We start from the raw sequence: 17,366 nt of genomic DNA, 5'->3' as shown, positions 1-17,366 counted from the left end.
AAAATACAGTGGGCGAAAGGCTATTTACAATTTGTACAGAAACCAGATGGCAATTATAAGAGTCGAGGGGCACGAAAGGGAAGCAGTGGTTGGGAAGGGAGTGAGACAGGGTTGTAGCCTATCACCAATGTTATTCAATCTGTATATTGAGCAAGCAGTGAAGGAAACAAAAGAAAAATTCGGAGTAGGTATTAAAATCCATGCAGAAGAAATAAAAACTTTGAGGTTCGCCGATAGCATTGTAATTCTGTCAGAGACAGCAAAAGACTTGGAAGAGCAGTTGAATGGAATGGACAGTGTCTTTAAATGAGGATATAATATGAACATCAACAAAAGCAAAACGAGGATAATGGAATGTAGTCGAATTAAGTCGGGTAATGCTGAGGGAATTAGATTAGGAAATGAGACACAGTAGTAAAGGAGTTTTGCTATTTGAGGAGCAAAATAACTGATGATGGTCGAAGTAGAGAGGATATAAAATGCAGACTGGCAATGGCAAGGAAAGCGTTTCTGAAGAAGAGATATTTGTTAACATCGAGTATAGATTTAAGTGTCAGGAAGTCATTTCTGAAAGTATTTGTATGGAGTGTAGCCATGTATGGAAGTGAAACATGGATGATAACTATTTTGGACAAGAAGAGAATAGAAGCTTTGGAAATGTGGTGGTACAGAAGAATTCTGAAGATTAGATGGGTAGATGACATAACTAATGAGGAAGTATTGAATAGGATTGGGGAGAATAGAAGTTTGTGGCACAACTTGACCAGAAGAAGGGATCGGTTGGTAGGACATGTTCTGAGACATCAAGGGATCACCAATTTAGTATTGGAGGGCAGCGTGGAGGGTCAAACTCGTAGAAGGAGACAAGAGATGAATACACTAAGCAGATTCAGAAGGATGTAGATTGCAGTAGGTACTGGGAGATGAAGAAGCTTGCACAGGATAGAGTAGCATGGAGAGCTGCATCAAACCAGTCTCAGGACTGAAGACCACAACAACAACAACAGTGTTGATGAAGCTCATAAAGCTGAAAGTGGCTTTTAAAATGAGATGCTGCACCATCAGTCACATACAGGTGTTTAGGAAATGCATGGCCTCTTAGATGCTATGTCATCAATTGTCATGCTGACAGCGTAGCATGGATGTGCACTGTCATGAATGTGATCATCACTGACAATAGCAACACAGTGTGATGTTCCAAGGAAGTTAGCAACACATGTGAATATTGATACCTGTGATGTGTGCCAGTGGTAACTTGGAATTTCCTTCTGCAAAGCAAGAGGCCAGTTCTCAGCTAAGACGAAATGAAGAACTAAAGAGTCAGTATTCTGGAATGTGGCTGATTTTACTTCTGCCATGGCCCGTCTCTGAATGCTTCGGATATGATGGTGAGTTATTCCTTTTATGACCCAATGCCTAACCACTGTAATAAACTTCTCTGGCGCTACTGTCTTTTTCACCAACTCTCCTTCCCCCCCCCCCCCTTTCCCCGCAATGCATACGTAACGTCATTGTCACTATCCTGAATGTGTAATGCTTCAATAATCATCACTTCAGCACCAGGACACATTACACACTCCTGCAAACGACATTTACCTTGCGGGTATTTACATATACACAGTAGCATTAGATACATCTCTGTGTGCTTCTTTCCTGTGACACTGCTTATGGCGAAACCAACAAGTACCAAATTAGTGCATAATCCCTTCACTGGCTGGCATTTTACCCGTTTTAGTCGTAAGGAGTAGAATTTTGTGAGACCACTTTTAAAATTCTGGTTCTCCTTTTTCATATCGTCTATTCTCGTTTCTTCTCTTATTGATCTTGTCATAAATATTTTTACTTTTTAACTTTTTCACCGGTTTCACTGACAGAAACAACATCAGCCTGGCGAGGACTTTTCCTGCTGCAATCTTTGTCATCACATAGGATATATTCCAGAACATCAATAAGCATACCATCTTGCAACGGATGCCCACAATAGGAATCTGGGAATGCCCAAATAGTTTCTCATTTTTTTATTTTACTTTTGAAATCAAATACTTTGAGTAAATGGATATGTATTTCTGCACTTGCTGCTTAGAATAGGTACCTGGTATCAGTGTCAGTAACTGTAGCTTCTCATTATAGATGGCTGTTGAGATAGCACTATTTAGAAGCCACCCATCACATTTCGAGTACGTATCCACTATCTTCAGGTTCTACGCCAAATGCATTTACAATACTTCCCATTAAAATTGCTACACCAAGAAGAAATGCAGATGATAAAACGGTATTCATTGGACAAATATATTAAACTAGAACTGACATGTGATTACAGATTACATTTTCACGCAGTTTGGGTGCATAGATCCTGAGAAATCAGTACCCAGAACAAACACCTGTGGCCGTAATAACAGCCTTGATAGGCCTGGGAATTGAGTCAAACAGAGCTTGGATGGCGTTTACAGGTGCAACTGCCCATTCAGCTTCAACGCTATACCACAGTTCATCAAGAGTAGTGACTGGCGTATTGTGACGAGCCAGTTGCTCGGCCACCATTGACCCGACGTTTTCAATTGGTGAGAGATCTGGAGAATGTGCTGGCCAGGGAAGCAGTCGAACATTTTCTGTATCCGCAAAGGCCCGTACAGGACCTGCAACATGCGGTCGTTCATTGTCCTGCCGAAATGAAGGGTTTCGCAGGGCTCGTATGAAGGGTAGAGCCACGGGTCGTAACACATCTGAAAAGTAACGTCCACTGTTCAAGGTGGCGTCAGTGCGAATAAGAGGTGACCGAGACGTGTAACCAACGGCACCCCATACCATTAAGCCGGGTGATACGCCAGTATGGCATGTTGCATCTCCTGTACGGGCTTTTCTGGATACAGAAAATGTTCGACTGATGCCCTGGCCAGGACATTCTCCAGATCTCTCACCAATTGAAAACGTCTGGTCAATGGTGGCCGAGCAACTTGCTCGTCACAATACGCGAGTCACTACTCTTGATGAACTGTGATATCATGTTGAAGCTGCTTGGGCAGCTGTACCTCTACACGCCATCCAGTCTCTGTTTGACGCAATGCCCAGGCGTATGAAGGCTGTTATTAACGCCAGAGGCGGTTGTTCTGCGTACTGATTTCTCAGGATCTATGCACCCAAGTTGAGTGAAAATGTAATCACATGTCAGTTCTAGTATAATGCGTTTGTCCAATGAATACCGGTTTATTATCTGCATTTCTTCTTGGTGTAGCAATTTTAATGGCCAGTAGTGAAAATGCATTTGGCGTAGAACCTGAAGATAATGATACGTACACGAAATGTGGTGTGTGGCTTCTAAATAGTGCTATCTCAACAGCCATCTATAATGAGAAGCTACAGTTACTGACACTGATACCAGGTACCTATTCTAAGCTGCAGGTGCAGAAATACATATCCATTTACTCAAAGTTTTTGATTGCAAAAGTTCGTATAATAAAGAATGAGAAACTATTTGGGCATGCCCAGATTTGGAAAATCACATAGATAAAATTGTGGGAAAGCAAACTAAAGATTGTGATTTATTGGCAGACCACTTAGAAAATGCAACAGGTCTGCTAAAGAGTCTGCTTACACTATGCTTGTCTGCCCTTTTCTGGAATATTGTTGTGTGGTTAGGTATCTGCAACAGATACGATTGAGAGAGGACATCGGTAAGTCTAAAAAAAGGTACGTTTTGTAGTATTGTGAGATTAGGAGGAGAGTGCCACGCGCGTACTCGGGTGGTATTCTGTAAAACAGAGACTTTTTCGTTGTGGCAGGATTAATTTTCTACTCAGAATGTGAAAATATTTTCTTGGCGCCCATATACGAAGGGAGAAATGATCATCATAATAAAATCAGAGACATTAGAATTCGCACAGAAAGATTTCAGTGTTAGTTTTTCCCAACACTGTTCGAAAGTAGAATGGTTAATAGCTTGTAGGTGGTTAGATGAACCCCTTGCCAGACGCTTCATTGTGAATTGCAGAGTAATCATGCAGATTTGTATATATTTGTATTATTGCGGGCTCGAAATACTGTCTAATAGGTCAGACTATTGTCTAGGTGTCGCCTCCAAAACATCAGCAGCCATCTCGCCTAACTTTGCTTTCTCCTAAAACTTCGTTTCATTCTGAACCTGTTTCCCCGCGAAAGATGTTGCTCTTGGCGAGGGAAATTCTTCCTCTCTCATAACAATCGGACTTCACAGCCTCTAGGTTGAGGAATCACTTGTTACTTTACAGTTGTTCCGCAATTCAGTCGACAGAAGTGTGATTCTTTTTGCCGAAGAGTGTAATGCCACATTTCTCTTCGCGTAACAACAACGTCAGCGGCAGATGTGGTCTCGAGTTCAAGGCTGGCCCGGGAGATTTATGAGCGGGCGGCTCACCATAGAAAGTGAAGCCCCACCGCCGGCTGGCTGACCCCTCAGCTGACGGCCTGCTTACCCTTTCACTGGGCGCTGCACGCGGCTTTCTCCGGAAGATTCCCCGCCGGGCCGGTCATGTGTGGTCGTCGATGTCAGTTCCTTTCTGACGGTTTTCCCTTTCAAGTCTTGTCGCGGTTCTTCACAAGCCGCATCGCACGCTATAGCAATCTCGACGACATTCATTTCCCTTTCCTCCCTGGCGAGCTAACGCTAGTTTTATTTAGAGTAAATATATCTGTTCCCAGTGACGATGTACATGTTGTATCTGTGCAGATTTACAGGATTTGCTACACAGTACGTTCCGTGTAAATCACTTTTGAGCCATGGATACGTTCAGGCAATAGTCTATATTGCCACTAATTGCTGAAAACATTCACTTCACCGGTTTCGTTATATTAACTGGCGTCTTCAGGTGTGCCAGTAATCCTCAAATTATTTTGTCGTTATATAAAAACACTAGTTACGTGGACAAAAACACCGTACAGAATGGGACAAACTATGACAATTAAATATCCATATATTACTCATGTACCATTTCCTAGCAGCAAGCGTAAAAATCTTTGTGAAATGTTTTTAGTTTGTTTCGTAGGCTGTGACAGCGTGGGACGAAATGAGCGTGGGACACCTTCTCCCATTTGTTTCGCGTCGTCTCTCAGTTTTCTCGCTGTTCCCTTCCACGCTTTCTGACATTAGTTGCTAATTACACCGCCGGCACAGGTTAGTCACTGCGGAACCATTAAGACCATACTCCTGAAAAAGAAGGGCACAGTTTTTAACTACTTCCGTTATTTAGCCGGAAACTACAGTATAGAGAGTGCCAGAATGAGATTTTCACTCTGCAGCGCAGTGTGCGCTGATATGAAACTTCCTGGCAGATTAAAACTGTGTGCTGCACCGAGACTCCAACTCGGAACTTTGCCTTTTGCGGGCAACTGCTCTACCAACTGAGCTACCCAAGCACAACTCACGACCTGTCCTCACAGCTTCAGTTCTGCCAGAACCTCGTCTCCTAACCTGCCCGCGAAAGGCAAAGGCACATAGTTTTAATCTGCCACGTAGTTATAGTATAGAGAATAACTGTTTTGGGATGTAACTGTATCCCTAGCTGTTTTTGGAGTATCTGACCGCTTTCTAAACTTTATATATCATGCCAATTTACGAGCCGCCTCCACGACAGTTCTTTATCATTCTGGAATGTTGTCCGACATCGCAGTTTGGACGGCAACAAAATACACTTGAAAAGAGAAATCATCGTCCCATCCACTTTCTCCTTGTAGGCTTTCCGTAAGCTAGTGAAGTCAGGCGGAAAGCCATGTTGAACATTTCGGTGTCACAGTTACATTGTGAAATATTTTGTTGCGCTCTACATAATGGGTGTAGTTTATTTATGAACGATTTTTCGAGTCCTGTTGAAAGAAAATAAGTGAATCAACAAACTACATTTTTCGTTCATTGTTATTTAGTCATTTGTCTCGTCTACAGGTTTTCCGACTTACATGCCCAACGAAGTATTAAAATAATACGATGCGTGATACTATAGATATGTCACTTCAAAACAAAAGCAGGCACTTACACTGACTTTGTCTGATCATTACAATCAGGCTGAAATCAGTGTTACCAACTTCCCTACTACATATACAAAACACAAACAGCTTCACGAGTAACATGCCTCATTTATTTATCTAAAGCTGAAACTGCCCAACTTAAGCGGAAAAGAATTGTTTTATAGCCTTGGATCATTGTTAGAAGGCCAAACAATATTTAAGTGAGAATGCTCTTTAAGTCAAATAGTTCTTCATATGTGAATGAAGGCTGATGGAAAACTCTCTGTTTATTCAGTGTTTCATAACATGACAGCAAGTCCCTAAGATAGTAGCCCCAGAAACATCAAAAGATTAACCTTGTTACTATCAAAGTAATAATTAAGCGAAAAGTCATCACCATGCATATCAAATAACAGTATTAAAATTGAAGAGTATAATTCTGTTTTCTTTAGATAGCGCATATGAAAAGTAGTCTGTGCACCGTGTCGGTGTTTAATTCTTGTTAATTATGAACTTGTTACAGTGTGGGGATCTAGCTGTCTAAATCGAGTTATTCTCATTTCCTGTTTTGATGCAAATAGGTCCAGTTGCTAAAAACTGTATCTAAACAGCAACAAACGGTCTGGCACAGTGCTTTCGTATCAGATTTGGAAATGTTCGCAGAATAGTAGCAGCGTACTGGGAACGGTAAGTCGTTATTAACGCTAGTATTTTTAAATATAATTTCTAAATAGGGCTGCGAGAGAGAAAACTTCACTCGTGTGTTGATGTTTTATGTATTAAACATGTTAAAATGTTTGGTTACTAACACAAACAGGAAATTTCAAGTAACGTCTAGTGTAGCCGAAGGTATATGTTTAGCTGCATCACAACTAACTTTTGATGCATGTAAATTTGGTTCAGAAGATCGTAGACTTTCGCTACTGTAATATATTTCTGTAAGAGTTTTCTGGCACTGTTATCACGTCAGGATATAAAATTGCCGACATTTCGGGAGTAGCTGCATGATCTTGAGGGCGGTTTCTTCAATACTAGTCGTACGTTGGTAGTTCTACATCATGAAACACATTACAGATGAATCTTATTGAAAAGAGGGAGCCTTTAATCTGCAGGAATCTGCTAGTTGTTCATCGCTTACTTGCTTTTATATAGAGAGCAGTGGAACTATGTGAAAAAAATCAAGGCGACCATTCTTAGCCTTATCACCGTAGTCAAACACACAGACGCGAGACACATCACTGAGAGTTGTGTTTGGCGCGACAGCTGGAGCAATACTACCGCTGCAAGCGGTAAGAAAGCAGTCCGTTTCTTAACGCATAGACACATCGAACAGGAAATTATAATATTTCCTTTGCCAGTCCAGGTCTGTTTATATAAATTGTTCTCATTCGTTTGCTTCAGATTTACGTTACACCAAGAAAACTACAGCCAAAACTTATCTGCAAGATGATATCGACTTTGTCTTTTTTTGTCCTAGTGGTCGATATCCACCCACTGCTTTGAATGGAGTGATCGAGCCACTGGTCTACGATAACGTCCCTGCACACAAACTCGGTGTCGTTCCTTTTCAGACACTACAGACTTACACAAATATGTTACGCCCCTCACAGGCAGCTACTGTGACTGAAAAATTATAAATAAATGCACTACTGGACATTAAAATTGCTACACCAAGAAGAAATGTAGATGATAAACGGGTATTCATTGGAGAAATATATTATACTAGAACTGACATGTGATTACATTTTCACGCAATTTGGGTGCATAATCCTGAGAAATCAATACCCAGAACAACCACCTCTGACCGTAATAGCGGCCTTGATACGCCTCGGCATTGAGTCAAACAGAGCTTGGATGGCGTGTTCTGATACAGTTGCCCATGCAGCTTCAACACGATACAACTGTTCATCAAGAGTAGGGACTGGCGTATTGCCGCGCGGTATTAGCCGAGTGGTCTAGGGGTGCTATAGCCACGGACTGCGCGGTTGGTGCCGGCGGAGGTTTGAGTCCTCCCTCGGGCATGGCGTGTGTGTTGGTCCTTATAATTTAGGTTAAGTAGTGTGTAAGCTTAGGGACTGATGACCTTAGCAGTTAAGTCCCACAATATTTCACACACATTTCAACACATTTGACTGGCGTATTGTGACGAGCCAGTTGCTCGGCCACCATTGGCCAGACGTTTTCAATTGGTGAGAGATCTGGAGAATGTGCTGGCCAGGGTACAAGTCGAATATTTTCTGTATCCAGTAAGGCCCATACAGGACCTGCAACATGCGGTCGTGCATTATCCTGCTGAAATGTAGGGTTTCGCAGGGATCGAATGAAGGGTGGAGCCACGGGTCGTAACACATCTGAAATGTAATGTCCACTGTTCAAAGTGTCGTCAATGCGAACAAGAGGTGACCGAGACGTGTAACCAATGGCACTCCATACCATCACGCCGGATGATAGGACAGTACGGCGATGACGAATACACGCTTCCAATGTGCGTTCACCGTGATGTCACCAAACAGGGATAAGACCATCATGATGCCCTAAACAGAACCTAGATTCATCCGAAAAAATGACGTTTTGCCATTAGTGCACCCAGGTTCGTCGTTGAGTACACCATCGCAGGCGCTCCTGTCTGCGATGCAGCATCAAGGGTAACCGCAACCATGGTCTCCGAGCTGATAGTCCATGCCGCTGCAAAAGTCGTCCAACTGTTGGCGTAGATGGTTGTTGTCTTGCAAACGTCCCCGTCTGTTGACTCAGGGATCGAGACGTAGCTGCATGATCGATTACAGCCTTGAGGATAAGATGCCTGTCATTTCGACTGCTAGTGATACGAGGCCGTTGGGATCCAGCACGGCGTTACGTATTACCCTCCTGAACCCACCGATTCTATGTTTTGCTATCAGTCATTGGATCTCGACCAACGCGAGCAGCAATGTCGCGATACGATAAGCCGCAATGGCGATAGGCTACAATCCGACCTTTATCAAAGTCGGAAACGTAATGGTACGCATTTCTCCTCCTTACACCAGGCATCACAACAACGCTTCGCCAGGCAACGCCGGTCAACTGCTGTTTGTGTATGAGAAATCGGTTGGAGGAAACTTTCCTCATGTCAGCACGCTGTAGGTGTCGCCACCGGCGCCAACCTTGTGTGAATGCTCCGAAAAGCTAATCATTTGCATATCTCAGCATCTTCTTCACGTCGGTTAAATTTCGCGTCTGTAGCACGTCATGTTCGTGGTGTAGCAATTTTAATGGCCAGTAGTGTAAGTAGCACTCTGCAACTAGATAAAGTTTAGTGAACGCTAACGAAAAGTTGAAATGAAACAATCGTATGGCATTTATTGGGCGGGATATCCCCTTTGGGGTTCGGCTGCCCACTGAATTACAGTACTTCAAATGAATTTGTGAAATACATTTTCACATTAATTTTTGGTCGTTGTTCAACAAAATAAGCTTTATCACTTTTAAATCCTTGCATAAATATTATTGTACCGTTCTTAAAGTGTATGTGCCTGCACCTGTTTCATATACACTCGATCGATGTTTGTCAAACACAACATTTCCCTGTCCTTGAAGTTTTTCATCTGTGACTGCAGATTCGGGACGTTCTTCCTGTAAATAATCATCAACACACGTATGGCCACGTACTAACTTGATAATGAAGATATTGATTCTTCATAAATCTTGTATTGCATTAATGGTTTCCCAAGTGAGAATGTACAAATGAATTGGACCGCCTTAAGCATCGCACTAGCCGAGAGTGAGTTACGAGCAACAACTAATCGGTTGCGTGCCAGAGTTGGTAATCAGTATCATGCATGATGTTATCAGATCGAATAATCACTGAGATATATATCCCGCAGACGTATCTGTTTGGGATAAACAATTAGCAGGAGAACTTGGTTCACTGATGTTAGATAAATTAGCTAATAATATTCTTTCGTAGACAACATAGCTGATAACCTGTTATACAGAAACTATTACGTAGCATGTAAGCCTAGGTGCAGTCGACCGTTCCATAATAGACACTTACACAAACAGAACAGATAAAAATTCATAAGTTATCACTTCAATAAATCCAGTTGAGAAGGTAATAATTAAGCGGCGAAGCCCAAAACCTGTGCTTTTAACTCTGTTCATTAGTACCCTTTTACTCACATTGTAATACCTGTGAATAAATAATGCATTAAACATTTACAATAATGTACAGACTGCTGACTGACGCAAAACCGTTAGAATAATTATCTGGTCACTTTATTATTTGATCCAAGAGACGTAATAACAACGGTTACTGTATCCTAGCACGTAGGGTCTCTGATTACGTTGCTCCATCGTGAAGTTGTAGTTTTCATTTTTAACGTAATTAGGAATTAATATCTGGAAAACAAAATATGAAACACTGACTCATTTAGAATAATCTACACATGAACGTTATGACCATTTATTAGGAATAACTTTACTGTTCGTTAAATTGTCGCTTAAATGGACGATTAAAAATACACTGCCTGGGACATGGAAAGACGATTTAAAAGCGAAATCAGATGAATACTTCCTCTTCACAGCGCAGCCGTGACACATGCTAATTAGAAGTACTATAATTACCCGTAGTTCCTTTACAGTCGTGACTGTTGCCTCACAATTTCACTATTGGAATTTTGAGAAGATGGTGAACTGTGGACGCACCGCATTCCACAGGAAGACCATCTCGTCTTCCTCTCTCTCTTTGAGCATGTTCTCATTTATATGTAACTGACCCCTTTAACAAATTCTCCAGTGCCAGTTCACCAGCGATTGATTTCACAGTATCGATGGTCACAAACTAACAACGAAATGCCTCCTGCGCAGCTCTTTTGTTTTCAAGCCGCACTCGCAATTAAAATAGTCTTTGACCAAATTATTCTTCACACTCTTCTTACCTACCTACCTAAAGTTCCACATTATGTGTATCTCACCAATTAATTTTTAGGCACTTTAATGGCGTCTGAATAGCGGTATTTTATCCAAAGAGATGTCGCTATCTCTTGGTCCCATTCTCAGTGCTACAAACTCACACACTCACTCACCCACATAGATACACTGACCAACCGAACAGTGTTATGTACTTAGAGGGACAATTCACATATGTCATACGGTTGCCATGGAGCATCAGTGAGTTTGATAAATTTGATTATAGAAGTTAATAGTCAATGCTCACATAAATTATTAGCTGGCTAAATATGTTTTGACATCTATAGTATGTCATAGTCAGTATTCCTCCATATTCCTCCTTAGCTGATCTCTGAGTGGTTGCTCTACTGGAAGATGCAGGCTTCTACTACATAACAGCCCAGCCATCGGATAAGCACAAGTGTGGGCTATTGAGAATGATGTAAGTGTCGAAACAGATCCAGGCAACTGCTAGTATATTTGCTGTTAACTGTCAGGCTCTGCAGTCATAGCCGTAGCAGCGTCCCATATCACACAGAGACTGTAAATTATCATCACTGTACACTATGAGTAGTACTGGGTCATTTGTTCGAGGGTAAAGGTGTAGCCCCTTGAATTCTTGGTTGTGGTGATAGGCATATCTGTAGACTAACTAGGGGTTATTTAACGCGCATTTCATTGAAAATAACTAACAAGCAAGATAAATCCGGAAAAATTCTATTACGTAACAGACTCATATCCAACGAGTATTTTGGAACAAATTACGCACATACATAATGAACCAGAATTTCACGGTGCAATAGGACTAGTTATAGAGTAGTTAATGAATGCTTTGTTACCACTAAAAGTTTAGCAGATTGTATATTACACGATCCACTATATTGGACAAAAATTAGAAAACATTGTTTTTCTTAGTTTTCGTCAGCAAATTAAACTGTATGGTTCACTTATATACCGAATCTACACCATTAACATTGTTTCAGATCATTTAACTGCATTAACAGAAAGTTATAAGCAGTTAGAAAACTTGATGTTGTGAATTAACATAATGTCGTAAATTTCAGTAAAATTTGTAATTTCATTCTCGTGATTCCATTATTACATTCCCACGAAATGTCATGATCTATGGTGTATTTACCATTCTATTTCTCTTCCTCTAACCTATCTACCTCTTATATATCTCTTTCACCCCATTCTATCGTCTTATGTCTCTGCTCGATGAGAATAGCTCACAAGCTGCAAGAACATAACGAGAAAATTCCCAACTAACAATGGGACTGAAATTCACAAAAGAAAAGTATGTTTACTTTCATATACATAGTCATTATTATTATTATTATTATTATTATTATTATTATTATTATTATTACTACTACTACTACTACCATTATTATTCTTGATTGTTATAATTATTTTTTATTCTTATAATTATCATTGTACTATGTTATAATATCTATTTTTTTCTTTAACATCAATACTGCATAACACGTTGTATGTCCTTAATGTTATGTAGAAACTGTAACTCGTTCAATCTGAGTATGCCTGGTTAGGTGTAAGAAAGGGCCTGAAGGCCGTAATCTTGCCAGGTAAAATAAATGCATAAATAAATAAATTCTGAATTAGCAAAATTGGTAAATTTCAATTTACCTAAAAACAGAGTTTTTGAACATTTATCAGTCATGATATATTTAACATGACTTGTGCACTTTATGTATCATGTCAATAACGAAAAAAATTAAGATCAGCTGCAATTAACTTTTTCATTAATGATTCTGGAACATTCTGATGCAAACACTATTCATTTTCAGTCACTTTGATACTGCGAAAGTATCATATAGAACTTTCACCTGAAATTCCATTTTTGCTTTTTGTACTATGCTTCAATAAATGTTAGGAATAAAATGAAATCAAGATGTAGTTAATGATTTTACAATAGGTGTTATTCATAACCAAATTTTCACACAAAAGCTGAAAGAACAAGATTTAAAATTTATTTAGAATTATTCATCATTTATTTTCTTTAAAAGCGTACGAACAGTTTGTTATAAATCATTAACTTTTCATTAAAAATCAGTAATTGTAAACGTTTCTGACAATAGTACGATGAACATATATTGTCAAGATAGCACTTGAAGTGAATCGCAGTTAGGCCAATGTAATGACAAAAAGTCTGTAACAGTTGCTGTTTTGTCAGTCATGTTGGTAGAAGACAGTTTATGCGTGAACATCATTAAAAATGCTAAGGGAAAATACATCTGGTGTTAAAATTTTTAACATTCAGCTTTTCATTATGTCCAAAATCTATGCAAATTTGCAATACACATCCCTGAATGGACTTTATTGGTGGAGGAGTTTCGATAGTTCAAAACTATGAATTCCACTGCAAAAGCTGCATCACTCTTATACTAGGATGAATCTTTCGCAATGAGAAGTGTTGTAGCCAGAATTGCAGTTCGATTAACTTTAGAACCGCCAATATTTTCTGAGTATTTTGTTACAATGAACCAGTGGTCTCCGGTTGTTCGTTACAGAGTAATAATGTACTTGTGATTTATTCGGCTTTTTCCACAATCACCTTTGTTTCTGTGAAAGTACTTTCACAACAGTGTAACAGATTGGACTATTCAGTAACTAAAATGTAAAACAGAAAACACAGACAAACATTTCGGTATAAACAAACCGGAAATGGAATCGAGCAATACTGAATGTAAGCTTGTGGTCGATGAAAAAAGATAGCATTACCGTTTTCTGTAGCAAGAGCCGTGTGAGAACGGAATAAGTTTGCTTTCGAAACTGCTACAGACTACAGAGGATCTGATGAGCGGAAGGTACCAGGCCATGGAAAACTTTAACTAAAAAAAAATTCACTAATCTTTATTTCAATTCTTAATTTAGCAAACTTCACAAATAAGAGCACTTCCACAAGTTAAATCAACTTGACCAAGCCGTCTTGAAACTTGAAATAAATATGCATAACTGGAAAGACTTTAACCTGAATTCTACATCTACATCTACATCCGTACTCCGCAAGCCACCTGACGGTGTGTGGCGGAGGGTACCCTGAGTACCTCTATCGGTTCTCCCTTCTATTCCAGTCTCGTATTGTACGTGGAAAGAAGGATTGTCGGTATGCTTCTGTGTGGGCTCTAATCTCTCTGATTTTATCCTCATGGTCTCTTCGCGAGATATACGTAGGAGGGAGCAATATACTGCTTGACTCTTCGGTGAAGGTATGTTCTCGAAACTTTAACAAAAGCCCGTACCGAGCTACTGAGCGTCTCTCCTGCAGAGTCTTCCACTGGAGTTTATCTATCATCTCCGTAACGCTTTCGCAATTACTAAATGATCCTGTAACGAAGCGCGCTGCTCTCCGTTGGATCTTCTCTATCTCTTCTATCAACCCTACCTGGTGCGGATCCCACACTGCTGAGCAGTATTCAAGCATTGGGCGAACAAGCGTACTGTAACCTACTTCCTTTGTTGTCGGATTGCATTTCCTTAGGATTCTTCCAATGAATCTCAGTCTGGCATCTGCTTTACCGACGATCAACTTCATATGATCATTCCATTTTAAATCACTCCTAATGCGTACTCCCAGATAATTTATGGAATTAACTGCTTCCAGTTGCTGACCTGCTATTTTGTAGCTAAATGATAAGGGACCTATCTTTCTATGTATTCGCATCACATTACACTTCGCTACATTGAGATTCAATTGCCATTCCGTGCACCATGCGTCAATTCGCTGCAGATCCTCCTGCATTTCAGTACAATTTTCCATTGTTACAACCTTTCGATACACCACAGCATCATCTGCAAAAAGCCTCAGTGAACTTCCGATGTCATCCACCAGGTCATTTATGTATATTGTGAATAGCAACGGTCCTATGACACTCCCCTGCGGCACACCTGAAATCACTCTTACTTCGGAAGACTTCTCTCCATTGAGAATGACGTGCTGCGTTCTGTTATCTAGGAACTCCTCAATCCAATCACACAATTGATCTGATAGTCCGTATGCTCTTACTTTGTTCATTAAACGACTGTGGGGAACTGTGTCAAACGCCTTGCGGAAGTCAAGAAACACGGCATCTACCTGTGAACCCGTGTCTAAGGCCCTCTGAGTCTCGTGGACGAATAGCGCGAGCTGGGTTTCACACGATCGTCTTTTTCGAAACCCATGCTGATTCCTACAGAGTAGATTTCTAGTCTCCAGAAAAGACATTATACTCGAACATAATACGTGTTCCAAAATTCTACAACTGATCGACGTTGGAGATATAGGTCTATAGTTCTGCACATCTGTTCGACGTCCCTTCTTGAGAACGGGGATGACCTGTGCCCTTTTCCAATCCTTTGGAACGCTTCGCTCTTCTAGAGACCTACGGTACACCGCTGCAAGAAGGGGGGCAAGTTCCTTCGCGTACTCTGTGTAAAATCGAACTGGTATCCCATCAGGACCAGCGGCCTTTCCTCTTTTGAGCGATTTTAATTGTTTCTCTATCCCTCTGTCGTCTACTTCGATATCTACCATTTTGTCAACTATGCGACAATCTAGAGAAGGAAGCACAGTGCAGTCTTCCTCTGTGAAACAGCTTTGGAAGAAGACATTTAGTAATTCGGCCTTTAGTCTGTCATCCTCTGTTTCAGTACCATTTTGGTCACAGAGTGTCTGGACATTTTGTTTTGATCCACCTACCGCTTTGACATAGGACCAAAATTTCTTAGGATTTTCTGCCAAGTCAGTACATAGAACTTTACTTTCGAATTCATTGAAAGCCTCTCGCATAGCCCTCCTCACACTACCTTTCGCTTCGCGTAATTTTTGTTTGTCTGCAAGGCTTTGGCTATGTTTATGTTTGCTGTGAAGTTCCCTTTGCTTCCGCAGCAGTTTTCTAACTCGGTTGTTGTACCACGGTGGCTCTTTTCCATCTCTTACGATCTTGCTTGGCACATACTCATCTAACGCATATTGTACCATGGTTTTGAACTTTGTCCACTGATCCTCAACACTATCTGCACTTGAGACAAAACTTTTGTGTTGAGCCGTCAGGTACTCTGTAATCTGCTTTTTGTCACTTTTGCTAAACAGAAAAATCTTCCTACCTTTTTTAATATTTCTATTTACGGCTGAAATCATCGACGCAGTAACCGCTTTATGGTCGCTAATTCCCTGTTCTGCATTAACTGATTCAAATAGTTCGGGTCTGTTTGTCACCAGAAGGTCTAATATATTATCGCCACGAGTCGGTTTTCTGTTTAACTGCTCAAGGTAGTTTTCAGATAAAGCACTTAAAAATATTTCACTGGATTCTTTGTCCCTGCCACCCGTTATGAACGTTTGAGTCTCCCAGTCTATATCCGGCAAATTAAAATCTCCACCCAGAACTATAACATGGTGGGGAAATCTACTCGAAATATTTTCCAAATTATTCTTCAGGTGCTGAGCCACAACAGCTGCTGAGCCCGGGGGCCTATAGAGACATCCAATTACCATGTCTGAGCCTGCTTTAATCGTGACCTTCACCCAAATCATTTCACAATTCGAATCTCCGTCAATTTCCTTCGATACTATTGCACTTCTTATCGCTATAAACACGCCTCCCCCTTCACTGTCCAGCCTATCTCTGCGGTATACATTCCAATCAGAGTTTAGGATTTCATTACTGTTTACGTCTGGTTTCAGCCAACTTTCTGTTCCTAGTACTATATGGGCGTTGTGACCGTTTATTAATGAGAGCAGTTCTGGGACCTTTCTATAGACGCTCCTGCAGTTTACTATTAGCACATTAATATTGTTATTCCTTGTTGCATTTTGCCTACTCCTGCCTTGCCGCGTCTCAGGAGGCGTCTTGTCGGGCCTAGGGAGGGAATTCTCTAACCTAAAAAAACCCCATGTGCACTCCACACGTACTCCGCTACCCTCGTAGCCGCTTCCGGCGTGTAGTGCACGCCTGACCTATTCAGGGGGACCCTACATTTCTCCACCCGATAGCGGAGGTCGAGAAATTTGCACCCCAGCTCTCCGCAGAATCGTCTGAGCCTCTGGTTTAAGCCTTCCACTCGGCTCCAAACCAGAGGACCGCGATCGGTTCTCGGAACGATACTACAAATAGTTAGCTCTGATTCCCCCCCGCGAGCGAGGCTTTCCACCTTCACCAACTCCGCCAACCGCCTGCACGAACTGAGGATGACCTCTGAACCCAGACGGCAGGAGTCATTGGTGCCGACATGAGCAACAATTTGCAGTCGGGTGCCCCCAGTGCTCTCTATCGCCGCCGGTAGGGCCTCCTCCACATCTCGGATGAGACCCCCCGGCAAGCAGACAGAGTGAACACTGGCCTTCTTCCCCGACCTTTCCGCTATTTCCCTAAGGGGCTCCATCACCCGCCTAACGTTGGAGCTCCCAATAACTAATAAACCCCTCCCCCCGTGTATTGTACAATGCTCAATTTAACAATTATAAA

The sequence above is a fragment of the Schistocerca gregaria genome, chromosome 4, assembly GCF_023897955.1.
Source record: "Schistocerca gregaria isolate iqSchGreg1 chromosome 4, iqSchGreg1.2, whole genome shotgun sequence".
In the NCBI taxonomy this organism is placed as follows: domain Eukaryota; kingdom Metazoa; phylum Arthropoda; class Insecta; order Orthoptera; family Acrididae; genus Schistocerca; species Schistocerca gregaria.
Note: the sequence above shows the minus strand (reverse complement) of the source record.